This window comes from Macrobrachium rosenbergii, chromosome 16 (assembly GCF_040412425.1).
Source record: "Macrobrachium rosenbergii isolate ZJJX-2024 chromosome 16, ASM4041242v1, whole genome shotgun sequence".
Classification (NCBI taxonomy): domain Eukaryota; kingdom Metazoa; phylum Arthropoda; class Malacostraca; order Decapoda; family Palaemonidae; genus Macrobrachium; species Macrobrachium rosenbergii.
This window is the reverse complement of record NC_089756.1, coordinates 43,173,762-43,196,690: the sequence shown is the minus strand read 5'-3', so window position 1 is coordinate 43,196,690 and position 22,929 is coordinate 43,173,762. Positions and strand designations below refer to the sequence as shown.

Sequence of the window (22,929 nt, the reverse complement as noted above, 5' to 3'; positions counted from 1 at the left end):
TCAGACCACATGATTTCTCGTACAGGGTCAACAGAGTTAGTAATTATTAGTTTAGAAGTCTCGAAAATGTATACTTTTTTATGCAAACCATTCAAGGACTTAACATATCCATGAAGGATATTATATCTATTCTAATGCGAGTTTCGTAAGGACAGAAAAACTAAACAAATAATGATAAAAAAGATAATCATTATACCTATGTGTACATATACGCATTTACACAGTACTGTATATACTGTGTAAATACGACGTATTCAATCATTTCTTTTATATATATTATATATGTATATAAATATACGTATATATATGTATATATTATATATTATATATGTATATATATATATATATATATATATATATATATATATATATATATATTATATATACTGTATATGTGTGTGTGTGTGTGAGGTTATGTGTGCGTGTATCTTTGGTTATCTCTCGAGCTACACTTGGTTGCCTAGTTCTGTGCAATAGCCTTTGCATCATGGCATTCCATAGTTTGGGTTTGATTTCCCCTGTTTGATGGTACACTCTTGCACACCGCTCTCTGATTATGATGTTTTCTATCAGCTTCTATTTATATATATTTATTTGTTTTGTGTTTATTTGACATGCTTCACTCAAATAGTTTTGTTTTAGTGCTTATTAAACGTACTCAAGTTTCGTCATTGCTTAGTACATACAGTTAGATTTCCTTTTTAGGTTTCTGTAAAAGAAAACTATTGTGCCGGCATTGTCTGTCCGTCCGCACTTTTTTCTGTCCGCCCTCATATCTTAAAAACTACTGAGGCTAGAGGGCTGCAAATTGGTATATTGATCATCCACCCTCCAATCATCAAGCATACCAAATTGCAACCCTCTAGCCTCAGTAGTTTTTATTCTATTTAAGGTTAAAGTTAGCCATAATCGTGCCTCTGGCAACGATATAGGACAGGCCACCACCGGCCCGTGGCTATAAGTTTCCTGGGCCGCGGCATTTTTTACTTGTTTATATTTTATTCCGAGCTGACTGAAGCGCCTCGTGAAAAAGAGTAAGGACAGATGACTCAGGTTATATAGAAGTCGGTAGAAAAAGTCACCCTCTAGAAGTCACTGATATGAAAGACTGATCAAAGTGGCTAACCCCTCAGATTGTAACTTCCACACTATTTAGGCTACAACCAGAACGAGACAGTAAAAGGGCTAAACAATCGAGAGTTTCTTGAAAGCAATTCCCAAAGTAATATTTGCAAACCAAGCGGAGGGATGCGATCTTACGACAGAACTGAAGTGGATCCAGGTTGGAAGTTCTAGGGATTGTCGTTTTGGAGCTTTTTCTTTGTCCTGGAACTCCGGGATAAAATTAGTCCTAACCCCGGGAATTCCCGGGATTTTCAGTTGTTTGAAATTACACATTATACCTTGTTTCCCTTTCAGGTTTTTGATGTGCGTAGCAATACTAGATATGCAGAAATATAACTGTGGATTGGCTGTCTTATTAATTCCACCTAATGTTTAATTACAGCATACACTTTGTTTGTCAACAAAGTAAGAGGAATGAGAACAAGAGCTAAAATATGCTTCGTTTACTACTTTATTTTTGTTCTGCTTCCAAATTCCAATGCGAATGACAATGTAAATTATACTTCATTATCACTGATAAAAAATATATACATTTGTTTTCATTTATACTCAGTGATATGGAAAGAGTACTTAATGACAGAAAATGTAGCAAAAATAAATGAAGAAAAATTAAACGTATGCATTCTTCATTTATAACTAAATAACACGAGCAATTCTCCATAAACTGAAAGCAATAATAAATGACAGTAAATTTAATCCAATGAATGAATCAAAATTAAACATATATATTCTGCATTCATATGTAAACTGAAATGATTAACGAGCATGTATGGAATTTTGACAATAAGATCATAAATAACATGAACAGTTTTCCATAAAATAAAAACAGTAGTTGATGACAACAAATTTAATAAAATGAATTAATCAAAAGGAAAATTATATTCTGCATTCGTATATAAACTAAACTGATTAATAAGTATCTATGGACTTTTATAATAAAATCTTAAGTAACACAACACAAAATAAGTTTTTCATTCTATGGAAACAGTAAGTGTCTGTATTTATAGTACATAAAAATATAAACAGAACAACAAGTCCACAACCATCCTGCAGTCAAATTTGTCCTTATTTTTGTACTTAATTTTGTCCCGGGATTTCCCGGGATTTGCAAAAATATCCCGGGATTATTAAACCTTGAAAATTGTTCGGGATCCCGGATTGTCAAGTCCCATGGACATCTGAAGGAGCTGCAAAACTTCTGAAAATACCATATTAACTTTTCCTATACTATCAACTTTAGAATTCTTTCCATCCCTCTTTTTTCCTCGATTCCCATCTATAGCCTTACAAAAGAGGGTCTAACGATCTAACTGCGACCTGATATTGCTTATATGACTCCTAAGGTTCGGTGCAAGTTTCAAAGCATTGAAATTTGGGATGAATTGCTAATGCCATGCCTATCTCCAGATAATCTCCCATGAATATTTAAAAAGCTATTTTTAAGCCGAAGTTATAAATAGAGACTAATGTTGTACCATCACCTTTTTGAGCAGAGAACTTTAACAACAAGTAGGAATGAATAAAATACCAGATTTTCTATTCAGCGTAAGATTTCATGCTCAAAGAAAGCGCTAAATAACCACTTTTAATCTCTGATCTTGGGTGTGTCTGCCAGTATAGTTATATTTCCTTGTGAAGAATTCCAAGTTCCAATTTTAAGCGAAAAATAATTATTATTAAAAGGTACGGTACTGAAAAATGCACAAGAATTGATAAGGAATGAATGACTTCATGGCCTTACTTTTATGAACAATACTTATGCTTTTATGAGTGTACTTACGACTTCATGAGCGATGCTTAGAAATAATCAAAATGATTTTGGTTAGTAACTGAATGCCTAGTGGCAGTGTAGAACAAAAGATCTGAAGATATGTATGTCTCGGGAAGTTCGGTAGACAGTGTGACAAGTCCAAAGGGATTTTATACAACGAAAATAAACGAACTCTCAGCATACACATCAAAACGATAACCCAGTATTGTAAGCTTACCGCTAATCGTCAAAGAGGAAAAGCTATTTAGTTGCAAATTAATATATATATATATACTGTATATATATATATATATATATATATATATATATATATATATATATATATATATATATATATATATATATATATATATATATATATATATATATATATATATATATATATATATATATATATATATATATATATATATATATATATATATATATATATATATATTAGTACACACATATATATAAATTTATTATATATAGAGATATATATATATATATATATTATATATATACAGTATACTATATATATATATATATATATATATATATATATATATATATATATATATATATATAGAGAGAGAGAGAGAGAGAGAGAGAGAGAGAGAGAGAGAGAGAGAGAGTGTGTGGGTACTTATACCGAATGTTTATTGTTTTGTATGACTTTTTTATATTGTAAAGCCAAAAATTAACTAAAATATTCATAATAATTAATTTTACAAATCTCATGAATGTTCGACATTTATCAAAACTGACAAAAAGGCATCTTATCCACCATACCACAAAATATCAGATTCAGAGGTCATTACTAAGAGAGCACATCGATATCTCGAGCGGCCTTCCACTTCACGAATCATCCTTCCTTCGAGATGGAAGCAGATCTCTTAAAAGCCGATGCGTGACGGGAAACAAGCCAGTCGGTATTGAAACGCCGTGAAGTTCGCACGCTTACTCTGTACACTCCCGGCGTTTGCCTCCGTTCACTTGCACGGAGACCGAGTGAGCGCCTATTCTACGCAATGCTAAAATTTGAACGTTATTGTAACTTTGTGGATATGATTAATTTACAGAAAGTGAAATAATTGTTGATTTAACATTTCCTGCGATTTAGGAGAAAATATTAATTTGTCTCATATTAAAAATTCTGACGAACAGTTATTTATGCCAACGTTCAGTCCTTTAGACCAGTGATTTTTTTTAATGCATCCGGACAATGGAAACGAACGCAGCATGACAGTTTGTGCTTAGAAGCTATACCAGAAGAAGAACTAATTAAAAAAGATCAAAAGACAAAACATTCTTACCTAAAAGGTAAGGGAAGGAGAATCTGTGTGCGTGCGTGTGGCTTTGAACACACAAAAAAAAGGAGAGTTTATTACTTAGATTGCAAGACCCACAGAGGTGGTCTCTTATGGCTGAAGAAGACATTAAATCACAGTAGGTAAGTAACCCTGTGGCGTTTTTTCCTTGTTGTTCTTAACACCGATATGCTCAACAAAAGCGGGGAGACAATTGTTGATAATTACAGTTTGTAATGGGACGTACCATCTGTCACGTCTATTAAATTACGGCTATAAAAGGGCTTCAGGTATAAGAAAATGCGTATAGTACATTCCTACGTTTCTGGTACTGGGTTGCGTACTTAAATCAGAATTATTTTAGTCGCACTCTTTACTTAAAGATTTATTTTTCTCCTTGAACTAACGGGGGGAGTTATCTCCCTGATTTTGCTATTTTCTCTAATTAAATAGGTCTACCCAGGGATATTTCCTTTCCCATGTCCCTTTTCATTCCATAGGGGGAGGACAGGGAGGGGTGAACGAATCATGGGCCGGTTCAACATTTCCATGAGAAATGATTCTTCAAAGATCTGTATAATACTACTTCTGGAATTCCAACAAAATCTATGAGAACTGGGCAGGCTACCAAAGCCTCTAAACCGGCAATAGGTTTCTATCCCATTGGCTTTGCCAACAGAAAAAAAAATATATATATATATATATATATATATATATATATATATATATATATATATATATATATATATATATTTAGAAAATTAAATAATAAACCTTAAGGTTACAAGTGCCAAGTTTCATAGCAATTCCTCTAACTCTGTGGAAAGCTAATCTTCTCTTCGCCTAAATGTGAAGGAATTTCCCTTCACTTATCTTGGAACTGAGGTCATTCAGGGCTGAAAATAATGTTAAAACAATTGTTAGGAGAGAGTAGAAAGTAAAGCGGAAAAAAAGAGAATATGAAGGGAAGTATAGTAAAAAGGAATGCAAGCAGTTGCAGCTAGGGGCCGAAGGGACGCTGCAAAGGACCTCCAGTGTACCGTGTGATTTGCATTGACGGCACTAACTCCCATCCTTCATCCGGAGGGCCTCCACTGGTACTGAATTTGAATCAAACGCCTTCCGTCACTTCTGTAGCTTAGATCCTACTCTCAACTTAAACGCGCCTCCCCTCCTTCGTCAGGTCATAACTTCGTTCCGTTTCGTGTTATTGCCAGTTTGGTCACTGCTTTCGAGAGCTAATGCTTTTGATTGTACAGTACATCGGTTTGACATCATAGTTTATATATTGTCTTATATTTTTTTTATTTTGTTATTTATCTTATACTATTTCTTGTTATTTCTCGTTCAAAGTTTATTTTTTATTTCTCAATTTCCTTTTTCCATTCTGGGTTGCTTTCCTTATTGGGACCCTTGGGCTTCTGGCATTCGACTTTTCGAACAAAAGTTACCGCTTTGTTTGTAATAATAATAATAATAATAATAATAATAATAATAATAATAATAATAATAATAATAATAATAAACACCATAGATCGTATGGCATACGCTAGGTTCATATCCTCACAGATACTAAGTTTGTTAACATGGGGATCAACTGGTGTTATGAGTCTTTGATATCCGTCAGATCTACTGCTCATATCATCTTGGTCTTTTCAAATTCTATAAGTCTGTATTCTGTAACAGTTTAAAAATCAGTGTTTTCTTCATGTTAAAATCGAGGCTTATTAACAATATCCTAACCAGATTAACACTAACATATTTATCATATGTACTTTGTTTACAAAAATATTCAATTATAAGTCTTTTCCTACAGAAGGGGATTGCTTCAGGTGTTAACCTTCAGGTTCATAGAAAGTATACTGACATGATCATAGCCTAATCTCATGTCCAGCGTGACAGCAACCCACCACTGTCGACTAACTACCAAGTACATAATTTATGTAGGAGTCAATCGAGGTAAACTGGATTTTTCTGCAACGGTATCAGAATCATTGCCGGGATCTACTTTGCGACTTTAGCTGATTAGGCAATCCTGGTCACCACTAAACCTCGGGTACCATACACACACACGCACACACACATATATATGTGTGTATATATATATGTGTGTGTGTATGCATATAATACCCTTATACCCACTACAACTCTCTTTATACATGTATACGTCTGTGCGTTTGTATTTACATATGTAGTGCGAAACTTAGTAACAAACCTTAGGGCTACAAAGGCATTCAATGTGGCGACAATCCAATGGCTTCCATCACTGTTAATCGAATGAGAATTAATCAGATTAGTATGAAAGAACTTAAATTGCGGTTCACTTTCTCAAAAGTATTCAGATGTAAAATTCCGGCCAATTATTTAGGTTCCGGATGCAGACAAACTGTTGTCTTGTTTTGTTTCGTTTTTGCATCTCGCAGGAAACAAGGACAAAAAAAAAAGCAAAGACACCAACAGCGTCATCATTATATAAGAAGAAGAAGAAGAAGAAGAAGAAGAAGAAGAAGAAGAAGAAGAAGAAGAAGAAGAAGAAGCAGATGAGGATGATGATGGGGATGGTCAACGCTTTGTAGAGCAGCGAAAAGTTTTTGTAAAAAAGGTTTACTCTCATTTCAGAAACTGAAACATGAATGTGGCAGTGACCGCTTTCTTGCTTTTCTCTAGAACACCCCTTTTATTTTGGAAAGTACTATTGAAAAAATTAAAAAATGGAGTATTTCATAAACATGTCCGTAGCAATTGCAATTTTTTTTTCAAAATGCAATCCACTGCTATCATTTTTCAAGGCATCTGAGGAAAAATTCCAGTGATGTTTGATAAACAAACAATAGATGAATTGCTAACATCAAGAGAATGTCATCTTACCGAGTTCCAGCGTCCTTTCTTTAAGAAGAGGCAAAAAAGTTCAATACTTCCTTGACTTTACTACAGCATATGTGTACAATAAAGATACACATTATATAAACAGAATAAAATAAAAATAAAATGAATGAATATTAACAAAAACTAAAAGTAATTATAAGGTTTTTAAGATACTATCACTTGTTAAAGAACCGATTGTTTCTGTTCAAGAAGTGGAAAACACACAATGGAGATGACTCAAGAAGAGATAATAGACAAATTCATTGCCATGAGAGTGGGATATATATAAACAAAGACGAATTTCCGGAAAATACTGATAATTGATATTACTGAAAGAGGAAGAGACCGACCAAGAAAACCACAAAAGAAAACGAAGGACTTTTTGACAAAACAGCAAATGATTAAGGTCGGACATCATGAGGGAAATTTGGGATTTTCAAAGACACTTAGAGAGAGAGAGAGAGAGAGAGAGAGAGAGAGAGAGAGAGAGAGAGAGAGAGAGAGAGAGAGAGGTTTTGAAATTTTTTTCTCGCGTAAGAGAGGAAATCGTATATACCAATTTATAAAGAAAAAACTTTCTATTGATGAAAAGATTGTTTACAAAGTGCCACCTATAATCCAATAGCATTTATTGATCTGGGTTTAAGAACAGATGAAATATAATAAAAAATTAAAAATTCTGCTTATAATGTTAAAACTTTACACTGGAAATATCCACACCAAGAAAAATCTAAAGAGTAGTCAGGAAGCGGACGAATAAATTTATTGTAATAACGATTCATTCCACGATCATATGCCTTTTAAAGCTAAATAAAAATTGTTTTTACTTGTGTTTCACCACTGTTATGAGTAGGGTAACACATGGCTTCAACAATTGCAAAAAATCATGCAAAGTCATGCATTATGTATTATTGCATTTACTATCAAACACAAACAGCAAATGGTGAAAATAACCTGAACAATTTATAGATACTTTTTGCGTCCATATGCCATATTTCATTTCAATTCTTTATCCAATTATCTCAGTTTACTACTATGTCATCTGACTCATTCAAGTTTCCTCAGCATTTGTCTGTCTACCTATACAAATATTCTAGATGTGCAAGACAAAATAGATTCCGAGTATGGAATGCTAAAGGTTAGGGTGGCTTCTCATGTCATATGTATAGACTATGGACGTCAGCAGGTACAAAACTCGAGTACAAATTCCCCTTAGGTTGTGCAACATGATGTACAGTGTGCACAAAAACAACTTCACCTTTTGACATTACCTCAATGCAGTTGGTATCTTGATTTTCATAGTGTGTACTTGAATATTTTAGGGCTCCATTAGAGCGCGCACACACACACACACACACACACACACACAGAGAGAGAGAGAGAGAGAGAGAGAGAGAGAGAGAGAGAGAGAGAGAGAGAGAGAGAGAAATCGTTCTCTGAGAACTTAGATTTAAGAAATGAATTCTAGACAAACTTATACCATAGAGAAACAAATTCATTAAACTAATTTGATTTTACAGAACTCCAGGAAAAATCCGACTGCTATAATAAGGGAGGAAGTACCAATTATATTCTAGAAACATATAATTTCACAAACTGCTAAAACGGAAATTGAATGATTTCAGAAATGTAACTTGCACAGATATTTATAAACTTGCTGTGTGTGTGTGTGTGTGTGTGTGAGAGAGAGAGAGAGAGAGAGAGAGAGAGAGAGAGAGAGAGAGAGAGAGAGAGAGAGGTAGGTTAATTATTGTATTACCAAAATCTTCAGCCGCTGCTAGACAGAATTACAGCAAAAATGGGGAAATCCCCATGAGAATTTCCCTCATGAGGAAAGATGTCTCCTCTTCCTTCTCACCCTCTTCTGTTTCTTAAAACACTGGACCTTCCTACTTCATCCCCGGCTCCCTTTCCTGTATCATCCCCAAACATTCGGCACAAAACATCTGGGCCGTGTAATGCATAACAATCACGTGATTCATGCGTTGATAACAGTCGCGCTGTCCTTCAGAATCAAAAGCAATGTGACGTTTGACGAAAGATGAAAAAGTATCTCTCGTTTTTTTTTTTTTTTATTCAGGTTTACCATGTCAAGAGTCATTCGGTGATATGTCATCTTCATGCGTATGAAGATTCTCTCTCTCTCTCTCTCTCTCTCTCTCTCTCTCTCTCTCTCTCGGAAATACTAAAACTGAGTCATTCCAATAACAGTCACTCCTATTTATTTCATCCAACTCTTTATGAAGACGAATCTTACTTATTAATGTAGTCATCAACCATTTCAGGATGGTGACTACAGTAAAGGGATACAGAAGACTGGAAAGTGAGAGGCAGTATTGCCTTTATTTTTCTTGCATGCAAGCACCAGCATCTTATCTAGCCCAGAACCAAAGATAAAGAGCAAGATATGGAAAGAAAAGAGTGGGTTAACCCAGAGGGTAAACGACAGATTCTCCCTCTTCAAAGAAATAAGATAAAGTTTTTGAAACAATTAATTTCACTATAATAAGTAAGTTAACGCACTGGCGAATATTACTTTTCTATTTTCAAAATTATCAAAACAATGTTTATCTATGCCTACATTAAATAAAAGAGTAATAAATACCTTTACATGATTTACCATACCAGAACATTGCGATTTCTGTGAAACAGGGAAGTAAGATTTATTGAAGATGAAGTCAGCAAAAACTCACCAACCTTTCAAAATAAAAAAAAAAAAAAAAAAATTTTTGTCATGAACACTAAATATGGCTAACACTTCCTTTGGATGTAAACCATTAATCACACGTGAAAATATACTTGAAGAATCGATTATCTCTTGTTTTCGAACCTAAACTGTTGGTTATATTTCCAGTCTACAATCATTCTTTAGCTGACAGGTCATTTCAATGTATGACTTTTGTTTCTGTATCGCACACCAGTTTATAATCAGGTAACGACATAAGAAACTGAATTTCTTACTTGGCTACTGAGTACTACATTCATTTTTATTTTCTTAACAGTGTGCACATGCCGTCAAAAACAAAGGTAATATAAGAGAGGGTAGAGTAGGCAAGTCCCTATTCCACGGAAGTTATGTACCATCCAGAACCTCAAGACCAAGTATGTTTTATTTTGCATACTTGAGTACAGGTCAGTGGTGAGGGAAGTAAGTCCCGGGCTGGACGACTGCAAGTTTAAACGCGGTGTTTGTTTCAAGTACACTGCAGTTTTAACACATAAAAATACAGGGATATACACTGCGTTTTATGTAGGAATATAGGACAAAAAGAATCTAAATAAATCTAAGAACTTAACAAAACACACGGCAAAGAAAAATTCCAGACACTGAGTGGGCATCCCAAACGCAAGGGTCAACTGGTTTGCTCATTCCTCCTAATCGTTTACTTCCAAGATCAGGAAAACACTGCATGCTCCTGCATCCGGGAAAATAAAGACATCTCTTTCACGCATTTTCTAATCTTAGCATTACAGCACTTGAATTTCTGTCTATCTAATATATCTTTTCATAAGCTCTCTATAATATTCAACCTACTCACTATAAAATTCTGGCTCGTATTACAACTTCTCTTTCAAAATGAGCTTTAAAGGCACCATTTCTCCTTTGTTATCTCTCTCATTTGAGCCTCATTATTAAACACAGTGTTCTCTTTCCCCGCACACCTGTACCATTCAAAAGGAACCTGTCCGCAGACTTACTAAAACCCCTTTTTCTATTGCCTTTTACACCATTTTCATCCTTTTAACTTTGTCCAGACTTTATCTCTCTCCTATTATACAGTAAATTTACGTCTGGCTAAGCTTGGTTCCCTCTTATCAAACTCATTTGTCTTAATAGCATTTATGTAAAGATTTACAATTCTTATGTAAATGAAGGAACTTTATGCTCCCATTTTCGCCTCGGCCAAATGGAGATCAAGAGATATCTCTAGCCGCTCCTCTTAACAACGTTTTCCTCTATTATTGTGCCAGTTCTGCGCCTTACACAGAATCTAACTAAAGCGTTATTTTTCACCTCATAATTTCGTATTTATGGATATACCTATGATTGATTTCGAAAATAAAGTGTTCCTTTCAGGGTACATTATATTAACGGGACATTATCGAGAAATATTCAGTGTTTAGAAAACAAGGGAAGAATCCATCTTTCTCTCTCTCTCTCTCTCTCTCTCTCTCTCTCTCTCTCTCTCTCTCTCTCTCTCTCTCAAAGATTAACCTAATGGTTTTCTAACTTATCCCAATTACCTTTATGATTCCTCCCTTGAAATCGAGTATTTCCTTTCATAAAGAATCTCCGTGTGACCATGCGTTTGCTAAAAATTCACGTCTCAAAGGCACGGGATAAAAAGAATAAAATTTTTTTAGAGACGATAACTAACAAAATGTTTTTAAAAGCAATTTTTGAGGAATTCAGAATCCCTCTCACTCTCTCTTATTTATCTTCCATGCTTAACTGAGACAGCAGCTGTCAATAAAACATTCAGTTGTTATAATGACAGACAGCAACAGTCATTCTACAAGATACTGGCCAAAGCGCTTACACACCTACAACGAAATGAGAGCAATTTTAATCGCGCAGTACAGTACGAGTATTATACTCCCTACACCCGCCATCACTGTCATCTTCATCACCATCATCGTAGTTCATCATTACAACGCTGCTGCTTGAATCCTCTCCAATATTTTTTTTCCTTCACGAAGGATTCGAAGGCTGGTGTCCATCATCGTGATCGCAGCCGAGATGAAGGAGGAGGGAGTCTCAAGGACGGTACGTGTCCTTAGCTAGAGATCCTTTTGCCTGCAGGAATGCACGATACTTCCCCAGGGGAATTGCTGCTTTTTTTTTTTGTAAATGTAAACGCTTCTTACATGAAGCGTTGATATCCTTTTTTCCCCACTGGACGTTCTATTAAAGTAAATGTTTTTATATCATACGTCTGTATTAGTGTAAATGTTTAAATGCTTTTTTGTCGTATATTTGATACTAAACGTCTATACAACATTCATATAATTGTGAACATTTTACAATAAACGGTTACATCCATGTCAACGTTTCTGCACTAAACGTTGAGATAATTAAAATAAATTTGATCTTCTATATCTAACGCCTATAAAAATGTGAACTTTTTTAAAATGACCAAATAAGCGTATCGTTTATATTACGTAGTTACTTGTTTAAGTTTTAATAATTCTTACTGTGTAATATCTTAGACTGTAGGAGTTCTGTGCTTTGCTGACGTGACTTTGAAATTTTCAGCAGTTATTACAGGGTTACTGATAATGCTGATAATGATGCCTCCAAAATTAAAGTAAAGCTTATTACTGTGAAGAAAAGTATTAAGAATTCTCTCATTACACCGTAAACACCAACACATTTGAGTAACAGACCTACGAACATTTAAAAATAGCACTCCAACGACTGAAATCTCTGAAATATTAAAAGCATCACGAAATACCCTTCATATACCAATAATTCGAGATACTCAAGAATGTACGGGAGCCCAGAAAAAAAAAAAAAATAGAAAGTATCAAGTCACTGTCTTTAATAAAACGGAGATGAGCCAAATGCTACGATCACTGTGGTTTCCGACCTCTTTCATTTTCACGCAGAACCTTAGGGCATGGTCATGGTATGGACGTGGGTGGCCCACAGGCATACGCACGCACGCACGCACGCACACACGCACGTACGCAGACGCGCTTGGTGGGAGGTGTGTCTTCGGCAGCGTCAAAGGGAATAGCGTGACATTATTCGGGGGAATTAAGTCGACGCTCCCAGGAGTTAATGGGTGTGTATAAAAGGTACAGTAGGGATTACGAAGCATCTTTCGTCGGTCAATAGCAGGAACGGCAGATGGGAGGTATGGTGCGTGGTGACATCTGTTGGGGAAGAGAAACATTACGTCTTCTCTTCTTCGCTCGCTGTATTGTGGGATGTTGAGCGCTGAGGAATTTAGCTTATTACCGTCATGCCCAATTGAGATCGGATGCGTTATTACAACAGGAAGTTGTTATACTGACGGATATATCAAAAGACTCTCTCTCTCTCTCTCTCTCTCTCTCTCTCTCTCTCTCTCTCTCACAAGAAATCCAACTATTATTCAGAAAGTCTGTCAGTATTTTTTCAGTGTATCACGACAAAATTCAAGGTATCTTATGTCGTAATAAGCAAGCAATACCACACAGTTCTAAATTATTCAGTATACAACACCTACAACATTTAGTGCATCTTTCCTCCTCACGATTTTTTTTTTCTTAAAAGGAGGACGCTTCAGAAGCTGCAACCTTTTTGGTTTTACGACGTAATAGAATTTAATGGAAGGTGTCTCATCTACGATATGTATGTATATATATATATATATATATATATATATATATATATATATATATATATATATATATATATATATATATATATATATATATATATATATATATATATATATATATATATATATATACACACACACATATATATATATATATATATATATATATATATATATATATATATATATATATATATATATATATATATTCATATATATATATATATATATATATATATATATATATATATATATATATATATATATACACTTTATTTATATACCCACAATGTATAAGTTATATCTTAAAGAATTTTTCATGCCATATCTGCCAAAATGCAATATCAATAGCCATAGTGGATTAAAATATTTTAGGGAAATAACCTTGCAATCAGAGTTATCTACTCAGCGCATCTTGAAATAAAAAACCTTGCAATCTTGCAATAAACACATACATCGAAAAGATGATGTAACAGGAGCATGATAATTGAAGACCAAGCAAAAAGGATCGAGTATGAAATTATCATTAGCAAATGGGATTCAACACCACTTGAGTGGGTGTGGTGATAGGTGTGACGAGGAGTGGCACGATTCGACCTTGAAAATTTCCAACATTCCAATTCTAACGAAACCTTTCCAGTCCTTCTTATCATGATAAGGTGTCAGGTAACTTAATCATTCTGTTTGTGTGTGTGTGTGTGTGTTTGTCTGTGATTGTGTGTATGCCTCTCTCTCTCTCTCTCTCTCTCTCTCTCTCTCTCTCTCTCTCTCTCTCTCTCTCTCGTCCCAACAACTCGTGGGTTACTTGCTCTGAAAGGGCTCCCTCGCTCTCTAGCTCTCTCTTTTATCACAAACTCAAAGGTCTCTTTCTCTTTTCACAACAATTCAAGGTCTCTCTCATCACAACAACTCGAAGGCCTCTCTCTCTCTCTCTCTCTCTCTCTCTCTCTCTCTCTCTCTCTCTCAATTACGCCTGGGGGAACTATCAAAGGGTGGTGTGCCATCAGCCTCAAGGATAAAAATGTCCATTAAGAGTAAGGGTGTCCTGGAAATGGCGTTTATCTACTACGTGCTGTTGGTGAAGATGATATAAGCAAAATTGTTATCGACGTAAGATTTTTCAATCTTTTAAGTGATGCAATACGGCTCTCTCTCTCTCTCTCTCTCTCTCTCTCTCTCTCTCTGTGCTCTTATTCATCATCTTATTCTTCTTCTTCTATGTAGCTTTGGAACAAATTTTTTCCACAGAGAAGAAGGCTTATTACCGTGACATCCGGGTATTCTGTGATAAACTAACATAATTTATATATGGAAAAAATATTCAGTAACGTTAAAATTACACTGAATAGAATCACACACATTCTTCCGGAATGAGAAAGGAATAAAATCTACAACAAGGGAGGAAATGGGCGTTTAAGCGTAGCGAAAGGGTAAAGATGAGTAAAACCATTAAGACATCGTGGGCAACATTTGCCATTGTACTTATGCCAACATACAATGGAAAATTAGCAGATCATTATCAGCCAACCACGTCAAAAATGCGTGACTGATTATTTCTTTATGTTAAGTAGGCTAGAAAGACCCTAAAACTACCTCGACCATTTTAGGGAGAAAAATTTAACGGTGGAAATTGGCTTTTCTCCTTATATGATGGCATATGTTACCTTACGAAACTGAAGTTTGCCAGTTATTTATGGGGCAGTGAGAACTAACAGGTGTCTTGGATATAAAAAAAAAAATATTTGTACAGATTTTTGAATGGCCAACTTCGATTCATTTTGAAAAATGCTGCTGAAATTTCCTTACAAACTTAAAGTTCATTAAGATCACAACTGAGGTTACCATTTCACTGCCTGTAAATTACAAATTTCCGATACCTAGTTCAAATAAAGCTATAAAACACGTGCTTCAGGTTGCTAACTGAAATATATTAAAAAAAAAAAAAAAAAAATGGGCATGGATCTGTAAAGTAATATATTGAAAACATGGACTCCTGGTAAATAATTTGTTTCAAAACAATTACTGGCTAAAAGTACAAATTTAGACGTAATCCCTAAAAATACCTCAAACACACACATATATATACATATATATATATATATATATATATATATATATATATATATATATATATATATATATATATATTATATATATATATATATATATATATATATATATATATATATATATATATATATATATATATACAATAAATTATATAATAATAATCTATATATTTATATATATATATATATATATATATATATATATATATATATATATATATATATATATATATATATATATATAGTGTGCGTATGTGTGTTTTGATTCTCCTCTGCCTTACACTTCCAATGATACGTATCATCAACTTCCTAGACCCACAAAATTACGATTTCACCCTTTCCAGTCTCCTGTGTTCTACCAGGACGGACGAAGTGGACAAGAAGCCGCCTAGACAAAAGGCGTCGGCGGAGATAGGACATGAAACAAAGGATGCATGAAACCGGCCAGATAAAAGGACTGAAAGTAAGGACGGAAAAGAATGACACCAATGGGGGCGGAAGGAAGAGAGAGGGAGGGAGGAGAAAGGATTATGATAAGGAAGGGGAAGGGAGGAGCCAGTTTCTTTGTTGATTATTCTTGATTTTTGTACCTCTCCTGAAGTTTCCTTTTAACTGCGTCAGGATTACTTCAATTCTTTTTTCGGAAACGCCCTTGGCCCATTAAGGACTTTCCCCAAACGCACCCCACAAAAAATAAATAACAAAGTAGAATTTTTTAAAAATCTGTATCTAAATGTACAGGATCTTGATCAAGCCTTGACTCAATATAGAAAAATTAAATCTTGATAAAGAAAACGGAAACACCCATTTGAATGTAAACTCACTACACCGAATAACATATATGTATATATACATACATAACAATATATATATATATATATATATATATATATATATATATATATATATATATATATATATATATATACATATATATATATATATATAATATATATATATATATATATATATATATATATATATATATATATATATATATATATGTGGCAAAATATATATATATATATATATATATATAACACACAAACATACATACACACACATGTACATTATATATATATATATATATATATATATATATATATATATATATATATACATATATATAAATATGTATACTGTATACACACACATATATATTTACTGTATTCATTGTATTTCAATCTGTATGAAGAAGCCAATGGGACCTACGACCAGATGTCGTTGTTGCCCAAAAAGCAGAGAAAAATAACAGAGACTTTGGAAAATCAATAAAGTAAAAAAAAAAAATACGTTGTAAATAAAAGAAACAAGCGAGGGAGACAGGTACTGAACGGCACGTCAAATATCCTCTGATTGGAGATATCAAACGGCAAAAGAGTTAATCGGCGGCCGAAAGTCACTTTGAAATTCGAAGAAAAGACAAGCAAGTTTACAGCAGATGAATTAAAGCAACAAGAAAACGTCTTTGACAAAAATTCTTTTACGAAGAAAACTTCGAGTCAGATGGCGAAGACACTACCTGGATTCTGAAGGAACAAGGAACTGGAAGCCATAAACCTTAAACAATAGAGAAAAGAAACGACTGAACTACGAAGGTAAATCATTACAGAAGACGGTTAAGTACAAAGTTATGAATCAAGACCGCAGTGATAACATCTATATAGCGTTGTGAAGCACCAGCGAAGAAAATAGCACATAAAAATCAATGAAGGGTTAGAAATAAAACCCAGTGTATAAAAGAAGTTATTAAATTTTTATGGTATTATCCACGCAACGTACTTGACCCCGATTACAGAAATGGTCGATCAAAAGTATGGTAAAATAATTTCATTTAAAGAAATAAAAACAGCACAGAGGACATGACGTTATTCAACCTTTAACTGTGCACCATCGGAGAGGCCAAAAAGCCGTATTAATGTAAACAGCTAACAGTGTATGGATAATGAAAAAACGTAATAAAAGGAAATAAGATAATCAAACGTCACTTGAACACTCAAGGAAATTTAAGGAAAAAGACTGAAAATTATGGAAGAATATAATACAGCTAATTCAAATGGTAACCTCGCGAGCAGAAGAAAAAATGAACGGAGTCATAAAAAAAGAATTACGAATAAAGGAAACACGTATTTAAAACAGGAGGCCACGCACAAATCAAACCTTATTTGAACACTGGCGGAAACATTTCATTAACGACCGAAAATCTTATATTAATAAAAACAAGTAAACGCCACTGTGATGGCAGAAAAATGAATGACGACGAATGAACTTGCTCCGTCGTAAGAAACAACGTCTTTCCTTCCATAAAATTCACGGGCCGTCAGTTACAGCTTCTCTGTGAAGATCGCCATAATAAAACCCTTTTTTTCTTTTTTTTCAGATTTATGCCCACACCATAAACCCTTTCCTCTTGGTTATTGAACTATGCAACGTAAACCAATGTTAACATACGGTGGTTTGGAGATCTTACGTAAGAAACTTCCCGATAAGCTTTGTCGATTCCACTAGATATGTAAATGGCGTCTTTTTTTCGTGGGGAAGAGAAAACTGAGTATTTAGAGAGGAAATATTATTGACATTACTTTGGTTAAGTTTACAGTAAGAGTCAGTAAAATGGATCTCAATAAGCACATATAGAATATACTCGCTTGTAACTGTAATAACCACAATACCTTCTTAACTTCTCGAATTCTTAACACTTTTTGGATACGCTTGTCACTACAAAGCCTAAGATCCAAACATAGATATGAAGAAAAGTGACGCCCTTAGCAGGATTCGAACCCGAGTGGGATTATCAGAGCGAGGTCACTTTACCAACATGACCGCGAGAGGTATCATCAGCTATACATCAAGAATTCTATTTCCGGCAGAGGGAGAGAGAGAGAGGGAGAGAGAGCGCGCATAAGGCAGGTTCCGTTAAATCTCATCGTGTCTGCTAGCTAAGTAGAGGTTTATGTATCTGGTAGTGAGCAAAGTGTGGTGGTCATACCTAGGGTAAATCAAGGCATAATACTAGCAACTTCACCCAAAAATACTTCTTAGGGACCGTGAGTGTTCACCTTCGGGAGTTTCCCCCCTCTAAAACTCGGAGTATATATATATATATATATATATATATATATATATATATATATATATATATATATATATATTTACAAATATATATACACATATTAATATAAATATACATATATGTATATATATATATATATATATATATATATATATATATATATATTTACAAATATATATACACATATTAATATAAATATACATATATGTATATATATATATATATATATATATATATATATATATATATATATATATATATATATATATATATATCAAAATCGTCTCCCTTCTTATAGGAGTCAAACTTAGAGTTTCCCTGGTGAGGTGTCATAACTACTGGATCGTGAGGCCCCATATATATATATATATATATATATATATATATATATATATATATATATATATATATATATATATATATATATATGTGTGTGTGTGTGTGTGTGTGTGTGTGTGTGTGTGTGTGTGTGTGTGTGTGTGTTTTGTGTGTGTGTGTGCATGTGTGTGTATTGGTGACGGTCAATCTATACAGAGCAACAGGAAAGCAATAATTTTCTTTTTCCGACATCCAAAAGGCAGGGGAAATGACTTAATGCTGATATATATATATATATATATATATATATATATATATATATATATATACATATTGTTATATATATATATATATATTGTATATATACATATATAATATATATACATATTGTATATATACATTTATACAATATATACTGTGAGTATATATATATATATATATATATATATATATATATATATATATATATATATATATATATGGGCTCCTTATATTTGACGGAATTCTGTTTTAACACAAAATATTTCACAGTTATATATATATATATATATATATATATATATATATATATATATATATATATACATATACTGTATATATATAGTTTATATATATATATATATATATATATGTATATATATATACAGCATGTATATATATGTGTGTGTTGAAATTGTATAAAATTTTATTTATGACGTGAAAATGCAAATAAAAAAAAGAGGAAAAATCAATCTATACACGGTACTGCAATAGCCAAGGGCGTAAGTATTCACCGCCCTTGAGCGACATATTAGCATTTCATAACTTTTGCCAAGGAAATCTTAACCTTGTCCGCTCTCCCCTCCCCCATTTTAAACCCAATCCTTCTTCTTCTCATCCACCTCATCCCCCACCCCCATCAACCTTTCCGCCAATTTCCGGTCTGGTTTTGGGAATGGTCACGTTGTTTACATTTATTTTTTTATATTGCAAACCAAAGACAGGGCTGTATTCAATATTTTTTTGTATTTTTTATATGTATTGAATGTTGAATCATAGCCTACTCGGATGTCCCGAGATTATTTCGTGTTAGCAGAGCAGCTGAATTCGTGACAGGATTTGGTGAATTTCTCTCGTGACCTAGAGGTCGTTTGTAGCAAGACTTATCATTTTGTTCTAAGGGCAGTCTTTTTGTAGTACATGGTGGCGCTCTAATCAGCAATTTACCATGAAGTCTACATCACCCATGTAAGTGCACGCATGTGTGAAATATATATACGGCCCTTGCACCGTGCAAAAGCCTCAAAATGTCAGAAAAAGTTATGTATACCTTAGTTTTACCAGACCAATGAGCTGATTAACAGCTCTCCTAGGGCTGGCCCGAAGAATTAGACTTATTTGACGTGGCTAAGAACCAATTGGTTACTTAGCAACGGGACCTACAGCTTAATGTGGAATCCGAACCACATTCTAGCGAGAAATCAATTTCTATCACCAGAAATAAATTCCTCTATCTGTTCATCAGCCGGCCGGAGACTCGAACTCAGGCCTAGCGAGTGCTAGTCCACACCTCTACCGACTTTCCCAACGAAGAGCTCAAGTCACCTACTGTATATCAACTCTCTCTCTCTCTCTCTCTCTCTCTCTCTCTATATATATATATATTATATATATATATATATATATATATATATATATATGTGTTTATATATATACAGACATATAACATAAAATTTAATACTTCTGTTTATTTTTACAGCTGTTTTCATTCACATCCCTTTAGTGAGAAATATGTAGGATTGTGTACATACTGATATATATATATATATATATATATATATATATATATATATATATATATATATATATATATATATATATATATATATATATATATATATATATATATATATATATATATTATATATATATATATATATATATATATATATACACAGATGTGTACGCAATCATACCTATTTCTTACTAAATGGGGAGTAAATTACAACTGCTGTAAAAATAAACAGAAAGCATTAAATTTTATGAAATTAACGACTGCAATAAGCGTCAATGCAAAAGGAAACAAAGATATACAAAATAAATAAAAAAACAACAAAAATAATGACGGTACTCCTTACATCATTATAAAAGGCTTCTTGTGATGGTAGAAACTGTATGGTACCTGAACCAGGAGAAAGGCAACAAGTGGGGAAATAAATTATACAAGAGCTGGCAAGTTTAGAAGATCTGTGCCACAACTTTATCAAGTGCAATTTTCACATACATGCATAAATTCTGACAGGAGAAGATTCTAATAAGGTAACAAAGTATTAAGAGTTATAATAATAATAATAAAATAGAGTTATAATAATAATAATAATAATAATAATAATAATAATAATAATAATAATCTTTATTTCAGCTCAGGGCCATATACATGGAATATACAAATACAATACAAACAATCTAGATACATAAGATATGATAAAAATAATAATCGGCAGTTTCCACAGTTTCTGAAGAAGTAGAAAAATAGAATTCATAATAATGGTAATGACAGTAATTATGTGGAGAATAATAGTAAAAAAATATAAAAAAATAAAAAATGACGTTAATTGAATTTATATGCTTACATTTATTTGGTGACAGCTAGACCGCTATTCTTCATTTTGTTGGAAATTACCCTGACTTGAGTGAATTGATTGTCTTGTTTTGCTGTACCAGCATAGATAGTCGTTAGTAACATTCATCATAACAAATATAATCATGTGCTAATTTAGAGAAATACTGAATGCAATGTTGGCCTTGCGGCCAGGAGCTAGTGACAACATCAACAAAAGCAACACCAACAATAATGACGATAAATGATTCTAAATATAATGATATCAAAACCTCCATATCCATAGAGACGCGGAATACCTCTTGGAATTATGTCATGTCATGTTTCCAAAAGATATAAGGAACAGATGTGTCTATAAGAAAAGAAAACATGTGTTTGTAATGTCGCAAAACTGTATTACATTCGGTGAAACTATCTCGGGTTGTTCAAAATCTATTTGCGAACGAAAAAAAAAAAAAAATCAGCTCTCTTAAGCACTGACCATAGAGGTAATTTTAAAAAAGTCAATTTAGCAAATTTTACCTTGACATTATTTTCAGAATGTTCAAACAGCACTCTGCAGAATCCTAAGGGGCCTTTGCTTTGCTAAGCAAGGAACAATAAAACAGACAGCCCTTAAAATAGAGTTGCTTCCAAGAAAAAATTGTGACGAGAAGATCTGCACAAATCAAGCGACAAGAACATTGTGTATTTGTTCTGCGCCAAGGAAGACAAAACGGAACTTCCGTTTAAATCACCTGTTCCGAAAACGATTCGTCATTCGTAGCACAGCACAATAATTATGCATTCCAAACTGTTCCTTTTAATGCACGGACACACCCTTACCACGAGCGCGTTATTCAAGGGGCTGCTTGACAAGAACAGTTCCCTTCTTCGCGAATTCCCGAACGCACTACGCGGAACCTCCAAAATACTTCCGAAATACTTCCTCGTCTCCGCAGAGATCGCTAAACACTCTGTGAGGAAGCTTCAATTAACGAAAGTCTCTTAATAAAGCATCGTTAAGTTATAAACCGAACTAAGAGGTACTCGGTTCGGGCGTCACCTTCTCGTTTTTTTCTGCCGATTTTTTTTTTTTTTTTTCACGCGATCTTTTAAAAATCGCGACTTAAACCGTATCATCCCGTAGACTGACTTCAGCGGTGTCACGTAAGGAGAGGACAGTGTACATACGCTATCTAATTATCCTCACCACTCATTGTGACGGGAGGTCTCCGCCTAATCTCTTCAGACTCTCTCTCTCTCTCTCTCTCTCTCTCTCTCTCTCTCTCTCTCTCTCTCTCTCTCTCTATCAGCAAGTTTACAATTACTTCTTGTGTAAATTATATTTTTCAAACCATGCTTTGAATCCCTAGAATACGTCAAAGGCACTGCACAGCATTTCGTAAAATATCAGTTATGTTCACAGACATCATTAATCTTATTTTCAAACAACTGCCTTGCAATTACCCCGTAGGATGACAGTAGAAGGACAGAATACACATCTTA

General features: G+C 33.7%; 1 protein-coding gene and 1 long non-coding RNA gene across 2 annotated transcripts in view; one reads left to right on the top strand and one right to left on the bottom strand.

Moving 5' to 3' along the window:
* Window positions 1–22,929, bottom strand: part of LOC136847380 (uncharacterized) — a 190,851-nt gene that overhangs the window by 165,278 nt on the left and 2,644 nt on the right. The gene's annotated exons all lie outside the window — the stretch shown is intronic.
* Window positions 3,824–22,929, top strand: part of LOC136847379 (uncharacterized) — a 146,038-nt gene continuing 126,932 nt past the window's right edge. The window contains exon 1 of the mRNA XM_067119010.1: window positions 3,824–4,331. The gene's annotated coding sequence lies outside the window, so the exon portion shown is untranslated. The remainder of the gene's footprint in view (window positions 4,332–22,929) is intronic.